Here is a 19728-nt window from a genome sequence, read left to right on the forward strand (position 1 = left end):
AGACATGATTCTGTAGAAACATGATTCCATGGAAACAGTGTTGCTTCTGTGCTTGCCTCTAACATGTCACATTCTTTTGTATTTTAATGTCACTTCTCATATTGTATTGACCAGGTGCAGTTTCATCTTCTGAATCCGAGAATGGAAGCACAATGGGACCTGAGCATCCAGGACTACCCACTCAGGAGCACATATGACCAGCCCCTCGGAGCCTCTGGGGTAGGAGGCAGGTGTGTCACCTTCCAGCCGCATAGTCAGGTCCTGTGGCTCCTTTGCCCATGGGCTGTGCCGTTATTATGCCACATGACTGTGCAGCTGCTTTGTGCCTGGGCTGTTTGTCAGAAAAGATTCCCAGGGCAGATGGGTGTGAAGACAGCATCCTCCCTTGGCCGAGGTGACACCCTCCAGGCTGGGGACAGAGTCTGGGAGAATAAGGAGCACTTGCTTCTTTCTTTGGGGACTGTGCTGTGTGTCCCAACAGGGCTTCCTGGTTCTCCCCTTTGCCCTCGCACTCTTTTCCCACAGTGAGTCCTGGTATGCTCTTGCTCAGAGCCTGCAGCGGGATCCACCATCCCTGCAGTGGCCCCCAAGGGCTCCAAGAGCCAGCAGGACCTGCCTTGACCTTCCAGTCTCACTTCTGTCCACTCTCTGCTTTCCTCTCGCCCGTCCAGCCTGACCTCGCTGACCCTTCAGCACCCAGGCACAGCCATGCCTCAGGGCCTTTGGATGTGTGGTTTGCCTGGAGCACTCTTCACCCAGACATCTGCTTGGCCAATGTCCTTGGCACCTTCTCTTTGGCACACCCAAATGCCCTATTTAACACTGCAGAGCACCCCCCTCTCCAGCCCACACTCAGGACCCACATATCTGACTCTGCTTTCTTTCCTTCCCATAACATTTACAGTTGTGTAACATACAAGTTGTTTACTCTTCTATTCTGTTGTTGTTTGTGAGTCATTGCCCGTTTTGCTCCCCAGCATCCTAGCACTCAGCAGTGTCTGCCCAGCTTTGGCTCAGGTGGAGCATGATGTGTGGATTTGGGTTTGTTGCATCTTCTCAGTTCAAATAAAATTGACAAATGGCAGCATTCTGCAACAGACATCCAGCACAGCTTTATCCATTTCATGTATTTCTGCTTCTGTCTTTATTATCTTGTGCATTCTATTTTCCTAAGGTTTATTCTGTTTTAAAAAATGTTTTCTTTTTTTAAAAATATGTTTTCTTAAGTTCATTCATTCTCAGACTTCCTGCTTTTCCAAAACAGCCCTAATATCATGTAACCATGCTTAGAACCTTTTTGTTGTATTCTACAGGTTTTGACAGGTACTCTTAATGATTATTCAATATTAGGTGCTGTTATTTATAAATTATCCAAAAATACGTGGTGATTCATTTTTACCTCCTTTTTCCTGTTTTGGAGGTTATGCCTTCTGTATTCTTTGATAGAGCTTAGCATTTACAGCCTGCATTCCTCACTTATCAAAGTCTGATGTTAATTGGTGATTTTATATGTGGGCACTCTCTTTTCCAAATATACTTTAAAAATCTTTTTATCATCGATTTTTCACTTAATTGTATTGAGTTTAGAAAATATGGTGTACAGTACTAAGTTTTACAATCTTTTGAGACTTGCTATTTAGTCCAATGCATAAGCAATATTTGTAAATGTTGTCTGCGATCTTATAAGAAATAAATCCCACCAATTAATGGGTGCGTGTTCTGCACATACGTGTCAGTTCACGTTTGTTAGTTGTGTCATTTATGTCCTTGCTAACCATTTTTGTCTGCTTGACCTATTGGTGATGGTGGCTTTATCAACCTCTTATTGCAATCCTGCCAATCTTTGCTTTACATATTTAGAAGTTATTAGTTGCGCGCAAGTTTAGAAACACTATATCTTCCTATGTAGTGATCTTTTTCTCCCATGTGATGTTTTTTGCCCTACAGTCTATTGATATAGCTGCAGTAGTTTTTGTGATTAATAATTGCCTGGTAGATCTTTTTTCTATTATTTTCTTTATGCTGTATATAGTTTAAAGTTTTAGACATAACTCTTTAAAACAGCATATAATGAGATTTTGCTTCTAATCCAGACTGGCCATATTTGTATCTTAAGTAAAGAGTTTTTAATCCATTTACCTTCATTGTGACTATTGATGTGTTTGAGCTTATTTTTGCCACCAAGTCATATTTTACATATTTTATTAGTTTTGTTTCATCCTCCTCCATTCTTTCCCTGTTTGGGAACAAGTGGCAAAGACAGTTTTGGAACTCAGATTTCTCCAACATCAAAGGCTATATTCTTTCAACCTCTCCACTTTAGGACTATGAAAATCTCCAAGTGACATTTCTATTTCACATCTCAATTTTATGCCAGAGATTAATTGCCGTTTTTCTATTTCCTATTTCTCGACCTATCTGTTTGAATAAACATCTGAATGGTTTTATAAACTGGCTTCCTTGTTGCTTCTCAGATATCCCCCCATTTCCCTACAGGGTCTGTTATGCTTTTTCCTCAAATACCTATGAGGAGTTCTCACTTCTTTACCCCTTCTGGTTTGGCTTAAATGCTGTCTTTTTACTGGAGCTCCCTTGGCCGTCTTAATCAAAATATCAAAATCCTTCACCCCTGCCATTCTTATCCCTGTCCTGCTTGACTCCTTGGAGGATGAGTGACTACAGGCACCACCCCATGCTCAGAGGCTCTGTCGGGAGCCTGCATCCCACACCTCACCCCATGCTGAACTTCTTCAGGATGGCATTTGGCCTCCACTACACAGGATGAGCCTTCTGGGTAAATATTTTTTTCAAGTGTGGCAGCTCACTTTTTAAAAAAATCAGTGAATATGGCTTTTTCACATGCTAGCGTTTTTCTCTGTTGTTTTCTTTCTCTCATCCTTTCCACCTCTGCCCCCTTCCCCCAAAGCATGCACTGTGCGGTGTCCCTGTCTCCTACCCATCAAAACTCATGACCTTTATTCATATGATGGTGCTTCAGAAATGCCATTCACCTCCCTGTCCAACTGTGCCAACTGTGCAGCTCCCTCTGGGTGAAATATTGACTTCAGTGGCCTCATCTTCCTTACATTCTCCAAGGTTTGTCATCTTTGTTAAACAATGAATGCAGCTTCTTGATGTTTCCCTCCTTATTGACTGCAAGAGAGAATGTTGCTGTTGTTTCTCAATTGATGCTGCCAGGGAGACAATTGGAGCTAGGAGTGGACCCAGAAGCAGCCTCCTGGAGGAAGCTGCAAATACGATCATTATCAGGCTGGAGATGCTGAAGATGCGTGAACATTCCCAGTGACTCTGGCTCAACCTGGGACCCTGGCCAGAGCTACTGGTCACCACCACCATGCAGGGTTTGGGGCTTCAGTGCCTACCAAGATGGATCTGCAGGCTGTTGACAGGTAACCAGGTGACCCCTGTCTGCTACTGACCCCTCAAGCTGGTCAGCACAGGTTTATAATGAACACTACGGTGTCATGTCAGACTTGGCCCCAGTGTGAGGCCAGGGGATGCTGAGTGTCTGCATTTCAGCAAAATGTAACCCATCTCTTTCTAGGCATTTGCCTGAGAGAGGTTGTGGTCTAGTTGTCCAAGGGTGATGTGGTGTCTGAAAGCCCCTTAAAAAGCTGATTCAAGGTTTATTCTCTTTTGGAGAGGTGAGTCATGTTTCACCAGCAGATACTTGTGACTCATTTTTTAAAAAGGGTTTTTATGCTCTAAGCTGGTGGGGTTGAAGTGAATTACAAATTTGTGAGCCTTTCCCCATCTTTCTTACATCTGGATGGAAAAGCACAAGCTCATATTCAAGGAGGTGCTCAAAGCTGGACTGTGGGGTTCTGCACACATTATGAAGTTTTTTCTACTTTTGGTTCTGAATAAAAATTGAGCCCAGAACCACCAAGGCTACCCCCTCCAGGGTAACCTGGAGAATAGTTTCTGCGGTGATCGCTGGAATTGGGCTGGTGGTCCCAAATGAGCCACAGGTCTGGCCTCCTAACTGCACCAGGGTTAGAATATGCTCCTGGAAGGGTGGAAACAACTTTCCTCCAGGCAATACAATGTCTGTGGTTGGGGGATTGCCTTGGAGAGAACCTGATTGGGATTTTCCTGGATAGGAGTTCTGAAACTTTTCCAAGTCGCTAGGGAAAGCCTGTCCAAGCGATTTCATAGAAAAAGCAACAGTGCACAGTCACCCACTCACTCAGCAGCACAGCGCAGTGCAGATCCTTGGGGACCTCCCCTGGTTTTGTAAACTTGCTGAAGCACCTGGCTCCAGCCCCATTGCCTCCTGTGTGAAATTAGGATAATGGTTCCTCACAGAACTGAAGCATAAATTTAGCAAATTATTACAGGAAAAGTACTGGGCTCTCTCTGGCTCATCGTGGACATTGTGCATTCCAATTCCTTGCATTCCTGGGTACATATAGGAGACATTTCTCCCTTCTCCCCTTGGAAATCAGTCAAAGCAACTTGGAGAAAAAAGCCAAAATGAGCCTTTTCTTGATGAATTAGGAGTGCGTGTCTTCCCCCGAGGCCCCCAGCCACAGAGCATCTTCAAGTCTTTGAACAGCCACCTGGCTCCCGCCTCAGGGCCTTGGCACCTGCCCTTTCTTCTCTCAGCATGGCATGTCCTCTGGTTGTCTGTGTCCTTGGCTCTCCTCATCGGTCATCAGGGATGACGACATCCCTGACCTGCTGCTGAAGATCAGCGCCATCCTGCCCACACGTCTGTGAGACTTCAGCAGGGTGCACACCTATTTGGTTGCATTGTGTACCTTCTAGTGTGCACTAAGTGCTTCCAGCAGTGCCAGGCTCACAGCAAGCACCGCATCAGTGTCTGCTGCTATTATTATTACTACTATTATCATGTCTTCGTGGGATGAAGGAGCAGTGGCTGGGGGGGTTGGGGGGCGAGGTGTGGTGGCAGAGAGTGTTTCCCGCCTGGAACACGTGCCTGGCCTGAACATTTCACATCAGATGCTTTCAGGTTCCTTCTCTTGGAAGGTCACCCAAAGGTTGCTTTTCTTTGCCTTGAAGAATTGCAGCAGACTTTAGATCCATTCTGCATTATATATGTGGTGTAGTTGGATCAGATATGTAGATGGAGACATAGATAAAGACACAGATGTAGACCTTCAAGGAGAGCTAATGAGGACAAGGTGTGTTACTGTGAACACACACAGGCACATATGGACACACACACAGAGACACACAGGCACAGAGAAACACACAGACACACACAGAGACACCAACACACACACACACACACACACACACACACACACACACATATCAGACCTGGAGATAGCAATCTAGGTCCCATATAGAAGTTTTGAAATATTTCAGGCAAAATCCTGTCCCCCCCTTGCTTCACCTCCTGCTTCCCCTGCCCTGAGGGGCACTGTCTGGTCCTGGGAGCAGGGCCAGCTTTCGAGTGCCCAGGTAGGGATGCTGCCGCCTCCAGCCTCCAGCTCCATCCTGGCCAGCCAGGGCTCCTTCCTGCTGGCTCTACTTTTCCTTCCTGCACCTCTGGCAGCCTCCTCCTGGCTCTCAGCATCTTACTTGGTGAAAGTGAATGCAAGACAGGCTGAAAACCACATCCTTACAATCTTGGGGACAGGACTTGCCTCACTGTAGCCCCAGGTGTCCCCTCTGCTCCTGGGCTTGGAGCAGCCTGGGTGTGCAAGTGCCGAGATCTGCAGATCTGGAGGAGTTGCTCCTGCTCAGCCCGCCGGGGCCGCTCTCCCTTCTCCTTGCAGGAAGCCATCATTTCCTATGTGCAGGCATGGGCAGTGCCTCAGCATTCTCATCTGGCGAGGAACGCCTTCACTTCTGTTTTACTGATAAGTACACCCAGGCTCAGAAAGGTTAATTAGCTCACTCATGGTCACACACGTCATCCACTGCAGAACTGAGACATGAAAGAGGCTTCTCTGCCCCAAATCCTGTTTTCTTCACCCCTTTGCTAATTCCAAATTTGTGGAAACAAAGCATATGAAGCGACAGGGAGTTGGAGAGGCAGTGCAGCTGCATAGAGATTTAGGGTCGAGTTCGGTTACCTTTTACCCATGAATGCAGCTAGGCCACTTTACTCCTCCGTGCCTATAAAATGGGGAAATGACACCTGCAGAGCCTGCCTCAGAGAGATGTCGAGGTGGTCAACTGAGAAGGAAACCTGCTCGGAAAGCTGTCAAGTACCCCATAGATATGAATCACCATTATCCTCCACAGCACTAGAATGCACCAACATTAAACACGAAAGTACACTGTTCAGGAAATTTCTAAAAAGAATATATGTTCTTCCAAGAGGCAAATAATCTGTTTTGTAAACACACTTTCCTAAGTCGGGGTTCCCTGGCACCCCGCCCTTCACCGTGGCCATGTTTCCCAGAGTCAGTGAGCATGAAGTTGAGCAGCACAGCCAGGGCCCCGCTGGGCTGGGACTGCGGCCTCCTCACCCAAGGAACAAGGAACCAGAGAATCTACCGTGGATACTCAGCCCGCTTCCAAAAGACCTGAGACCCAATTACACCATCCGTGTGGAAATGGAAGCCCCTCGTCTGTCATGGAGAAGGAAGGGGAAGGGAATATCGCCAAGGCCGGGCTCTGGGTGGTCACGGCGGGAGATGCTGAATCCTCCCACGGTCGTCCTAGTGTGAGGGCAACGCCCCAATCCCAGCACTTCTCCCCACACGCATCCTCCCCGATGGTGCCCATGGGGTAGCCCTTGAGGGAGGGAAGCGCTGGGGGATTCACCCAACGGCCTGTGCCGGGGATGCGGACAGCCTCAGGGACTTAGCTGCCCCGGAGGGCTTGCTGCTGAGGCACAAAGAAAGTCCCGTGGCATTTTGTTGCTTAAACTCTCTGTAGAAGTGAAAGGAGTTGAATAAAAATGTGACTCGGCTGAGGAGGCCCTGCGGGAAGCTGACCGAAGCCACCTGGCTCCACATCTCCACCTGCTGCTGGAAGTGTCCACTAGGAAGGCCCAGGGTCTGCCTTAAACTCACCATTCCTATAACGAGGGGGATTTGTCCAGTCTCCCTATCTGTGCCTGGGAAAAGGGTCACATTCTCCCTCCTGCTTCCCAGTCTGAGCAATGCAGGGCTGGGGACCAACTCTCAGTCTGCCTCCTGTCGCCCGCATGCCACCAACTGCCCCTCAGAGCACCTTGGCGTGTGCTTCCCTACCTACTCCGGCACCACACCCTGCTCGCTGTCCTGCAGGTCTCTGGCCCATTCTAGGATCGTGGTCCTCCAAGAGGTTTCCCAGCCCCGTCTCTCTCCTCTGGCATCCCCGTGCACTGCCAGCAGATCTGTCTTGGCCAAACTCTGGGTGGGGCATGCCCCCCTCTGCTCAGGAGCCCTCAATGGCTCCTTGTTGGCTTCTCAGTCAGGGCCTCCCAGCAGAGGTTCTCCTTATTTCCCACTGGTACTGGCACCCCAGTCCCCAGCAAGTGCTGGCCAAAGCCCCAGCCATGGCCGAAAGTGACCACCCTCAGCCCCTGCTCAAGGAGACCGAGCTCTACCATGCTGGGGTGGGGGCAGCCACCTGGCCAGTGGTGGGGCCTGACCATGTTGCCTGGTGCCAGGGCTCTGGCCAGTGGAGGCTGTGGGGCCTGCCTGTCAGGTTCTTTGCAGACCTGCTCCCCTGGGGGCAGGTCCAGCAGCAGAAGAGGAGAGGGGGAGCAAAACCCCTGAAGGAAGAAGAAATTTGGGGAGGGGCTCAGGTGCTGCTCTGCCCTCACCTAAGGAGCCCCATCTTGAACCTCTGTCCTCACAACCACAGGAGTCATAGGCCCTGAAGGTGCCCATTCTGGAACGTTCCGGTTAGGACCACTGGATCCTTGCTGCCAGAGAGCTTCAGCATGGAGCCAGCACCTGGAATCTGGCAGTAGCTGTGCAGGGGAGGGCAGGCATTGCAGATCGGCCTTGCAGTGCTCGCGACAGGGGCCCTGGCACAGAACCTCTCTGGGCTTTAGTTACTTCTTCAGTGCAACAGGGATACTGTGGCCCCCTGGACGTGGTTGCAAAGCTTAACCCAACAGTGAGAGGGAAGCCTGTGGCAGAGATGGGGCTCATAGCTTGAGCTCACAGAGGGCTGGGCTTAATCAAAGGATTGAGTGTCCTGGGTCCCAGAGGCAAGAGGGGACCCCCCATCACTGCCAAGAAACTGCAGTTCCAAAACAGCCCCAGATGCCACCACATCACCTTCCCGCATGTGGCCAGCTTGGTGGCATGGGGAGTGTCTATCAGGGCAGCTGCTCACGGAGGGGCCTGGCATTCCTCATGCTTTACTGAACCCAACTCATGAGCTGGTCTGCATTTTCCACTGTTTCAGAGTTCTGGCTTCTACGCTGACAACTCTGCCATTTCACTGGGCCCCAGGAAGAAAGACATCCTTACATTCTGCTGTGTTCTGGGTGGGTGGGATTGCTTATCTGACATCCCAGATGAAATTAACAGGGATGTCTAATGCCATTCTCACTCACATGCACCAGATGCTTGGAGAAGGAAGAGGGGATACATGATTGGAAAGGAAAGCAGAAGAGTCACAGTGGATATGCCGTGTATTACACAGAACAGCCAGCTGTGCAGCCTGCGGTTCCTGGGTGGAATAAGTGCATCCTGAAAGATTCACGTTCATCTTGTTCTAAGTGCATATAGTCCTGATAATTAGAATTTCTATTTAAGGTAATTGATTGGAATTTCCCATCTGTGGGAAATGCAGTGACTTAGGTGGAAACATTAGGTCTCCAAACAAAAATTCCATAAACGACCCCTTAAGACTTTGCTAATTATATATTAAGAAGTTCTCCAAGGAGGGACCTGGGAAATAGTTTTGCCCTTGGGAAGAGAGAAAGAAGGGAAGGCGGAGGCAGATAGGAGAGAAACAAGGGAAGGCGGAGGCAGATAGGAAACAGGACTGCCTGCTGTTTGCTGATTGCTATTGCACTCCTGGCTTGGTTCCATTCTTTCTGCTGCACTGGATCCAACTTGGAGTCATTACTCAGAGGTTGAGCGACTGGCTTGGAGATAAGTGGCCTCTCTTGCAGGTTTAACAAGAAGTACAGTGCAAATGCAGGCTTCCTGGAATCTTGCTGGGAGCTATTCATGCTGACACAGATTGTTGAGTGGGAAGGGGGAACTTGTGCCTGCTGGTGGGGGGCTTCTGCCACCTACCATCTGTGGCTTGCAGGGTGGTCCCTGTGATTCTCTGCTCCTCGGGGCTTCCACTTCTCTGGACGGGGCTACTTGGCAGCATGGGAGCAGCCTTCAGCACCAGGGTCAGGTCGGCTGGTCCCATGCAGGCGAGTCCAGGTGGGGTGAGGGGCAACTGTCAGAGGTGACTGTTCTGCGGGGTCTGCACAAAGGGGCAGGAGGAGTCCCCATAGGAGGTAAACCTAGAATGGAAATGGTTGGTCCTGGGGCTGGAGACCACCAAGACTTCAGGCCATCAGGCAACACGAGGGATGGCCACCAGCAGGCCTAGGGCACCCAGTTATTCCTCTTCTCTCCTGGGAGGTCATCAGGAACCGTGGCAGTTGGGGGGGGGTGGCGGTCAGGGGGGGGCGGTCATAGGGAGGCAGGCACTGACAGGCACCAGCGTTGGCAGTGACACCAAAGCCGGTTGTCAGAGCCACAAGGACATGGCCTGTGACTTTGCTAGCGCTGATGCATCCCTGCCTGTGTGTGACCCTTACACCAGCCCTGGGGCGCAGGGCGAGAAGGAGTTGTGCGGGGGCCCTCGGCAGATAAGCAAAAGGATCGGGTGTGGATTCAGGTCTACCTGATGCCATCTCCTTGACACCATGAAAGCTGGGCAGAACCCACGGATGACACAGTCCACGCAGAGCTTGGCTGCAGCAGGGACTGGGAAGCCAGGGCCCCCCTGCCCTGGGATTTTGTCATCCCTGACCCTGGACTCCTGGAGTCTCCACATTGAAAACTCTATCCTACATCATGGGACTCCCTGGACAGGGACCCGGGTCGTTACGTTTTGGGCAAGAATGCTTGTATCCCATTCTTCCTGATGGGCTCCAGAACCCAGAGGAACTCAGTCTGCATGGGATCAAGCTGTCCCACCTGTGGGCAGAGGAGAGGCCAGACACCCCTCCTGCTGAGCACCCCGCCACCTGGCTTTGCTACTTACTCTCAATACCAAAAGACAAAAATCCAGATGAAAATTTCCTCTGGAATCTGGATAACTGAGCCATTGTTTTGGCTAGTGCTGCCAAATGCTATGGGTTCTACCTTCTCCCAGCGATGGTGGCTCGAGGGGCTGTTTGGGGTTCTGTAGCCAGAGTGCAGGCACTCGGATTCAGTCTCTCTGACTGGGGGCCATGGTGCCTGCAGCTAAGGATAAATTTCAGTGACTGACCCAGCAGTCAGCCATGTAGACTGAGGCATGAGCCCGAGTGGCCGGAAGCAGCCCTCTACCTGCAAGTGTCTTGTCTCCAGGATTCCAAGGAGACAAGTCACAGACTGACTTCAGCTCTGGGGAAGCATGAGACACAGGTTTTCTGAAAGCACCTATCAGGGGGTGGGTCTCCCAGTCCAGGGTGAGTGCACACCTGGTGGACCTCAGGCCCACAGGAGGCCCCTCCTGGGCCCCCGGCCAGCTCGATGATGGAGCCAGGAGGCAGGTCGTTCCTCATCTGCATTCTCCCACAATCCAGTGCCCACATTGCAGTCTGATTTGAGAAGGCCACCAGGTGTAAAGACGATGCTTCTCAGACTGCTTTATAACCAGGTGTGGCCACAGGACTAAATTCAAGTCCATAGGACGTAAGTCACTGTGTCTCATATGGCAGCTTCAGATGCCTTTCTTAGAAGAAACTGCCTTTCAACCTCTGTCAGTTCCTCTCTTCTGCTGGCTAGAAGCAGACGAGATGGCTGGAGCTGGAGCAGCCATTTTGGACGGTGAGATGACCCTATGATTGTAGACTTTGTACAAGGAGGGAGAAGGAGAAAAACAGGGAACTCTTAATCTTCTTAGACTTGGCTTTTCTCCATCACTTACTTCTATCTTCCACCCTGCTGGTTCATTCTCAAGTTCGACAGGGAGGTCTCCCACAATTCTAGCCTCACCTTGTGGCCACCTCCAAACCAGAGGAGAGAGTATGTCCCTGAGATCTCAAAGCAAGCCCTAGAATCAAGTCTCACTGTCCCTGTGTGGCTTCAGCTGGGTCATGGGCCTGTGCTTAAACTGATCACTGACGTGGTAAAAGCTTTGTGTGCTGTGTTTGTTGCCATACAAAAGAGCATTCAAGCATCTTTCCTCAATTCCTGTTTGCATCTTTAAACCAGACTTTGCTTTACTGACTGCTTTGCAACTATTGATTCCTCACCTCTTTTGTTTGATGCAGGGGATCTGAGGTCCAGGGAAACGAGGTGACAAGCCCCAGGATGTGTTTGGGGGGCATGTATCACTTTTCTGATGCTAGCCCCCCCTTTCTAGTTTGGGGAAGCCTGACAATGGTTAAAGGTGGCCAGGGACACTATCTCCCCAACCCAGCATCTGGCACAGGTGTGGGCCTGTGAGCAGGGCTTGGCAGACCTGGGCTTACTAATGGAAGTGGCAGCCGGCGGTGGAGGCAGTGGGGTCTCACCGGGCCATTCAGAGTGATCTGGACTTTCGAGTCCCCCAGTCCCTGGTCCCAACCTCCTGAGCCCCTTCCAACATCCCTACTTCTCTGCTTGTCAGCAGAGTCTGGGGTTGGCAGCCAAAGACTAGATGGCTGCAGAAAACACCCTACCGGTGGTGGAGCCTGGATCTCTCCCCCAGCCCCAGCCCAGCACTTGCGCAGAGTTGGTGCTCTGTGAGTCCCAGTGACGTGGGACTGGCTGGGCCTCCCACGCAGGGCTTTCCAGCCTGATCTGGTGTTGACCGATTCAAACATGAAAACAGCCAGCAGCAAGCCAGGGCTGCTGCCGAGCCCACCAGGGTGCTTGAGGACGCAGATGCAGAGTCCCAGGGGAGCTAGGCAGGCACAGATCCCTACACCTGCAAAATCAGAATGCGTGGAGGTAGACGAGGGGCCTCAGCAGGAATCATGGACTGAAGGCTCCGGGAGCAGACACAGAACTTCAGGGCATCTCGGGGCAGTTGACTGGCTGCAGTTATTTCCACACAAAGTTTCTTCCTAATCATCCAAGAAGAACTTGTGACAGACAAATAATACGACCAAACCCAGAAGACATCCCACAAGACAAGGATGGATGTGATTTTTCCAAATGAGGAGTAGGCTGGGGAGACTGAGATTTGAACAGCAATGGGCTTGTGTGCTTGTGTGTACATGTGTGTGTGTTCTCCTGTGTCTGTGTTAAAATTTAACGTTAGCCTTTTCCTCTTCATTCCTCCTTCCAGGTTACACAACAAGGTCTGTGGAGAGGAGGCAAGACTGGCCTGGGCAGGAGGGGTGGTAGCCTGTGGACACACAGCCTGGCCGTCGGCCACCTCCCTTATGCCCTTCGGCATCATGAGGCCCATTGGTGTCGGGAGCTTTGTTCTGGAATCACATCCTTTCCCTCCCAGGGCTTGGCCACCCTGGAGATAGAGATGACACACAGCTGCCTCCCCTGGCCCAGAATTTCAGCAGGTCACATGCTGAGTCCGTGGTGCTCAGCCAGTGATTCCAGCATCGTTTCAGATAAAGCTGAGGGAGCTGTCAGCCTCTCGTGTAAGTAGCACTCAGCATTAAAACCACGTCTAAAGCAAGTGATGGGGAAGGAACATGGTACCTGTCATCATTTGTGTCCTTTGTCATCAGGAGAATCCTGGGCTCTGAGCGGGGGATGGCCACTGTGGCTAATGAAGGAGACAGGAGGCTGCTGCTCTGGGCAGCGCTCCTGGGAGTGGAAAATTGAATGAGGTGGATGTAGTGAGGAGGGGATGAGAGTCCTGGCAGAAAGGCCAGAGCATCACAGGGAGGGCTGGAGGCTGGGTCACTGCCCACCAAGAAAAAACTCTGTGTCTTTCAGACAAACAGCGGTGTCCTTCTGCTCACTCTAGAGTCCCGCTGCCTTGGTGGCAAGCCTAGTGGGGCTGCCGGGGGATGACATGCGGTGCAGAGTAGAGAGACACGTGGTGCAGAGTAGAGACAAGCCAGCCCCCAGCCCACCTGGCCCCCAAGCCCACAGGCTGGAGCTGCCCAGTGAGTGATTGCCAACTACAACATCGCGAGATGGGAGCACAGGTGTGGTGGTTGAAGCCACTCACTCCGGGTTGGTGTCAAACAGGCAAGGGAAGGAGTGCAGGTTGGGGATCTAGCGATGTCTGTCTCAGGTATGTGCCGAGAAGCCCAGGCTGTCTTCTCTGCAGCCGCCAAATGAGGAAGCCTCCTTGGAAGCCAGGGCAGATCCCGCTGCTTGGCTGCCATGGCCTGCTGCTGCTGTTCTCCACCCCGCACCTGACTCTGGTCCCCAAGTCATCTTTCCCAAGCAAAGTACTGGGTGCCAGTTGTGTCTGCGATGTGCCCTGGGCCCACCCACCCAGTCTGCCCTGGGTGAGTCTCCAGTTTCTCTATAAAATGGGAAGGCAGCCCCCACCTCAGGGTCATGTGGAAGTTAATCAAGGGGCCTCGGGGGTGAATTCGGCAGGGAGGGCCATCTAGGCAAGTCCCTATTTTACAATCAACCCGGTGAGCGCTTCTCCAATCCCACCGTGAGCATGTGCTGGGCAGCTTCCCATTCCCGTGGTCAGTAAGGTCGACAGGGAAGCAGTGCATGCCCCGGGCGTTTCCTTCACTCCGTTGGTTGTTTGAACCAGCGAGACCTGGCCAGACGTTTGATGTCTGAGGTTTTCTTTTCAAAGAAAAAAATTCTTTTGGCCTGATGTTCTTGACTGCTGTACTTGTTCCCTGACCGCCAGCACCCCAGGTGCAGGAGGTGCACTGGAGGCCCCTCCTCCCAGCCACGGTTTTCAGCGGGCTGTGACCTTGGCTCTGAATGTGGGGAGGAAGCTGCTGCTGTTGGAGCCCCGCATTTCGGAGGCCTTCCCACTCCCGGCCCCTTCTCCAACCACCAGCAGCACGGAGGAGTGGGAGCCTCGCAGCTGAAGGGAGCTGTGTTTTTGGGGTGGTTTGCAATACTTTCTCTTAGTGTTGCTTTTGCTGTGTGTGCAGTGCCGACACTTGAAGTGAGAAGCTGCTGGGGCATGCTCAGGTCTGAGTCTGAGGCTGACAGACTTAGGTTCCCACATGGCTCAAGGGAACCCTAGAGATTTGCTGTCATTTAAATATCCCTAAGCTCTGCTGTAGATGCTGCGTTCAGAGCCAGACACATTTAACTACTATCTGAGTTCCAGCTCCCAAGGGCCTGAGACTCTACCAAGGCTCTTTCTGGCTGGGGCCAGGCAGGACTGGGTGGGCTGGATCCCCCCTGGCCATCCAGAGGGAACAGCCCTCAACCAGGGCTGGGTGGGGGGTGCCCAAGTGCCCCAGCTTCCCTGTCTGGAGGAAAGCCCAGGTGAGGCTGCCAGCTCCCAAAGCTCGTTGCGGGGTCAGTCCTCACTCCCTTCCCCTTCCCCGGCCCACCTTCCCCTCCTCTGCCAGGTTGCACACCTCTTCTCCCAGTTCAGCCTCTTGCCTGGGATCCGTGCCCAAGGTTTGCCTCTGGGGACCGCACTGAGAGAGCCGGCTGTCTCACCTACATGTAGAGTGGGTTTGAGGGGACGATCCCAGAATATTAGGCACCAAGTTCAGGGCTGCTTGGGTGAGGATGGGCAAGGGCAGTGATGATCAAGGAGTTCCGTGTTTTCTCCTGTGGCTCAGAAGCTGCTTTCCTTGCTTTCTGGAAAGGCCTTGGGGCAGAACATGGGATTTGCTGTCTTCCAAGTGGGAGACTTACTAGCTTTTCAAGGCAGTGAGCACCTCAGCCACCCTCGTGTCCCCTTGGAGCATCAGGGATCTTCTGCATAGAGGCTTCCCCTAGGCAGGGCCATGCAGAGACGGTCATTGGAGGTCTGGAGAGGTCCTGGGGAGTGGGCCAGTTGGCAAGGCAGGGGGACCCTCCCACATGTATACACAGCAGGGGAGGGCCCAAGGGAAGGAGCTTCATGGGGCTTAGGCAGTGGGGGGACAATGGAGGAACAGGGGAGACCTGAGTTCCCATGGAGAGCAGCATCTTACTGTGAGTGAAGATGTAAGTTGGGCCTTCCTGGAAATACACAGCAGGGTTGCATGTCCTTGAAAGTAGACCTGGAAGTATGTGTGTGTCACCTTTTTGTTGAGCATGGGGTCTGCAGCCAGCATGCCCCCTCCCATCTCTCTTTCATTCCTAGAATAACTAAGTTTTTATTCTATCTGTATCTATATCTATCTATTTATACACACATAATATGCAAATACTTCTCATGCCAATCTACATTTATTTCAGTCTTGCATTTATAGTATGTATAGTGCAAACACACTTTAGTTGTTATAGTAAATATGAATGTATATATACACACACACACACACACACACACACACGGAAGAAGAATGTTCAGTTTTGCTGCAGTCCAAGAGATATTGAGAAGACCACTTCCTCACTGAATTTAGCATGCAGGTATTGCACTCTTGCTGAATACCAGGCACAGACCTCTGTGGCACATACCTTCAGAGCTCCTTCACTAGGGCGCTGGCAGATGTCACGCTTGGTATAGGGGTCCAGAAAGAAAAGCTAATGTTGTATGAGAGCATGTGTGTGTGAGTGCACAGGCTGGTGGAGCCTTTTCCTGAGACTTGGATGCTCCTCTGGAGATCCACTCACAGGCCAGAAGCCCTGACACAGGCTTCTGCCTCCCTCCCATGAGGCATCCTCATAAGCTCTGTCAGAGGCAGCACCTGAGCTGGCAACAAGGCTGTTGAGTCTCTGCTGTGCTAGGCACTGGAGAAGCAGCTAAACCAGACAGGCTGCCCCCGCCCTCCTGCAGCTGACAGTCTAGGCAAGGAGGATTTAAGTAAAGATTCACAGAGGAGGCCAAGATGTTCTTCACAAAGAGGGGTCAAGGTGCCACTGTTGCGGCTGTGGGATGCAAAGTGAGAAATGGTTGTCAGGGCTGGCCTGGGTCTCACTGGCCTCCAGTTTTGTGCCTTGGGCAGCTCACAGTCTTATCTGACGTACCCATACCTGTCCTAACAGGGCTGGAGTGCACAGAGAGCTCCCAGCAGGACTGAATATCAGTGCAGACACCTACACAACACCCACCCCTCTGTGTTGATCTTGGTGGAAATAACTGAGCAGGTTTGCTGGGCACCATGTGATCCTGAAAAACAAGCAGATGTCTCATGCTGAATCAGTACAGAGATGCATTTTTTAAAGATTTGATTTAAGAAAGAGATTTTATTTTTTAGAGTAGTTTCAGGATCACAGAAAAATTCACCAGAAGGTACAGAAAATTCCCACATAACCTGTGCTCCCCCAACCTTCCCCACCATCAACATCCCACACTAGAGTGATACATTTGATTTCTTTTGTCAGAATTTTCTAGTTTTCCTCTTATAGATCATGTATGTATGTCACTGGATTTGTATCTGAGTATTTTATTTCATTTGGTGCTACTGTAAGTGCTGTTGTGTTTTTAATTTAAATTCCACTTGTTCATTGCTGGTATACAGGAAAGGGATTGACTTCTGTATATTAACCTTATATCCTGCAACCTTGCTATAATTGCTTATTAGTTCCAGCAGGTTTTTTTGGGTCAATTATTTTAGATTTTCTGAAAAACAATTTTGTCATTTGCAAACAAAGACAGTTTTATCTTTTCTTCTTAATCTTTGTATCTTTTATTTCTTTTTTATTTTTAGACAGGGTCTTGCTGTGTCACCCAGGCTGGAGTGCAGTGGGGCAGGCAGAGCTCACTGCAGCCCCAAACTCCTGGGCTCAAGGGATCTTCCCGTCTCAGCCTATTGAGTATCTAGGACAACAGGCATGTACCACCAGACCTGGCTACTCCTTTTCTTGTCTTATAGCATTAGCTAGGACTTCTAGTACAATGTTGAAAAACAGTGGTGAGAGGGGGGATCCCGCCTTTTTCCTGATGTTAGAGGAAAACTTCTGAGTTCTTCACCATTAGATATTATGTTAGCTGTGGGATTTTTGTAAATGTTCTTCATGCAGTTCAGGAAGTTCACCATATTACAAGTTTGCTGAGACTTTTTATTATGAACAGGTGTTGGATTTTTGTAAAATGCTTTTCTGCATCTGTTAATGTAATCATGTGATTTTTTTTCTTCTTTAGCCTGTTGATATGATGAATTAGAATTACTTTAATTGATGTTTCAGTGTTGAATCAGCCTTGCATACCTGGAATAAATCCTATTGGTCATAGTATAGAATTCTTTTCATACATTGTTGGATTGGATTTGCTATTTTTTTTTTGAGCATTTTTGCATCTGTATTCATGAGAGGTGTTGGTCTGTAGTTTTCTTGTGAAGTATTTGTGCAGTTCTGGTATTAAGGTAATTCTGACTTCATAGGATGAATTAGAAAGTATTCCCTCCACTTTTATGTTCTAAAAGAGATTGTACAATTTCTTCCTTAAATGCTTGGTATAATTTACCTGGGTCTTGTGCTTTTGGTTTTGCAAGGTTGTTCATTATTGATTCAATTTCTTTAATAGATATAGCTCCATTCAAATTCCCTATTTCTCCTCATGTAAGTTTCAACAGACTGTTTCCTTGCAGGAATTGTTCCACTTCATCCACGTTATTAGGTTTGATGACTAGAGCTTTTCATAATAGATCTTTATTATCCCTTTTAATGTCTATGGGATCTGTAGTGTTGTCCCCTCTTTCATTTCTGACGTTAGAAATTTGCTACTCGGGAGGCTGAGGCAGGAGAATGGCATGAACCCCAGGGGGTGGAGCCTGCAGTGAGCCGAGATTGCGCCACTGCACTCCAGCCTGGGCGACAGCGAGACTCTGTCTCAAAAAAAAAAAAAAAATTTGTGTCTTCCTTTTTCTTTAGTTAATCCTGGCTAGAGGCTTATCAATTTTATTGATCTTTTCAAAAAACCAAATTTTTATTTTGTTGATTTTCTTGATATTGATTCTTTGTTTTAATTTCATTGATTTCTACTCCAATTTTTATTATTTATTTTTTCTGTTTACTTTGGATTTAATTTGCTCTTCTTATTTTAGTTTCCTAAGGAGGGAGCTTAGGTTATTGATTTTAACCTTTTCTTCTTTTCTAATAGGTGCATTCAATGCTATAAATTTCTCTCTATGCATTGCTTTCACTGCTTCCCACAAAATTTGATCAGTTGTATTTTCATTTTCAAAATATTTTTAAAAATCTCTTAAGATTTACTCTTTGATTCATGTGTTATTTAGAAATGTGTTGTTTAATATCTATATGTATGGGGATTTTCCAGCTCCCCTTCTGTTATCGATTTTTAATTTTAATTCCATTGTGTTCTGAGAAAAGACATTGTGTGAGTTCTATTGTAAGTTTGTTAATGTGTGTCCTATGGCCCAGAATATGGTCTCTTTTGGTTAATGTTCCATGTGAGCTTGAGAAGAAGGTGTCTTCTGTTGTTGTTGAATGAAGTAGATTGATGTCAATTATATCCAGTTGATTGATGGTGCTGTTGAGTTCAATTATGTCCTTACTAATGTTCTGCCTGCTGTATCTGTCCATTGCTGATAGACAGGTGTTGATGTATCCAACTATAAGAGTGAGTTCTTCTATTTTTCCTTGCATTTCTGTCAGTTTTTGCCTCATGTATGTTGATGCTCTGTCATTAGGGACATACACATTAAATATTATACTGTCTTCTAGAAGGATTGACTCCTTTATCATTATATAATGCACCTTTGTATTCCTAATAACTTTCTTTGCTCTGAAGTCTGCCCTGTCTAAAATTAATATAGCTATTCCAACTTTTGTTTTATTAGTGTTAGCATGGTATATCTTTCTCTATCGATATACCTCTAACCTATATGTATCTTTTTATCCAAATGAGTTTCTTTTAGAGAATATATAATTGGGTGTTGTTTTTTGATCCACTCTGACACTCTTCATCTTTTAATTGGCGTATGTAGACTATGGACATTTAAAGTAGTTATTCACACAGTTGGAATAGTATCTAGCATGCTCATTCCTTGTTTGCTATTCACTGCCCTTGTTATTTATTCCTACTTTTGTGTTCTACTCTTTCTGCCTTTTGTTGTTTCATTTGAGTATTTCATATCATTTTATTTACTCTACTTTTTGTCATATCAGTTATTATTATTATTTTTTTGAGACGGAGTCTTGCTCTGACACCCAAGTTGGAGTGCAGTGGCGTGATCTTGACTCACTGCAACATCCGCCTCCTGGGTTCAAGCTATTCTCCTGCCTCAGCCTCCTGAGTAGCTGGGGCTACAGGCGCCCACCACCACCCCTGGTTAATTTTTGTATTTTTAGTAGAGACAGGTTTCACCATGTTGGTCAGGCTGGTCTCAAACTCCTGACCTCGTGATCTGCCTGTCTTGGCCTCCCAAAGTGTTAGGATTACAGGCTTGAGCCACCGCATCCTGCCAGTTATGATTTTTAAAACTGTTTTTTAGTGGTAGCCCTAGAGTTTGCAATATAGTCCAGGTCCACTTTCAAATAACACTATACCACTTCACAGGTAGCGCAAATACCGTATAACAGCAAAATAATCCTAATTGCCCCCTCTCGTCCTTTGTGTCATTGTCATCATTCATTTCACTTACACATAAGCACATGTATAATATATAATACTATACATATG

This window comes from Nomascus leucogenys, chromosome 13 (assembly GCF_006542625.1).
Source record: "Nomascus leucogenys isolate Asia chromosome 13, Asia_NLE_v1, whole genome shotgun sequence".
NCBI classification, from domain to species: Eukaryota; Metazoa; Chordata; class Mammalia; order Primates; family Hylobatidae; genus Nomascus; species Nomascus leucogenys.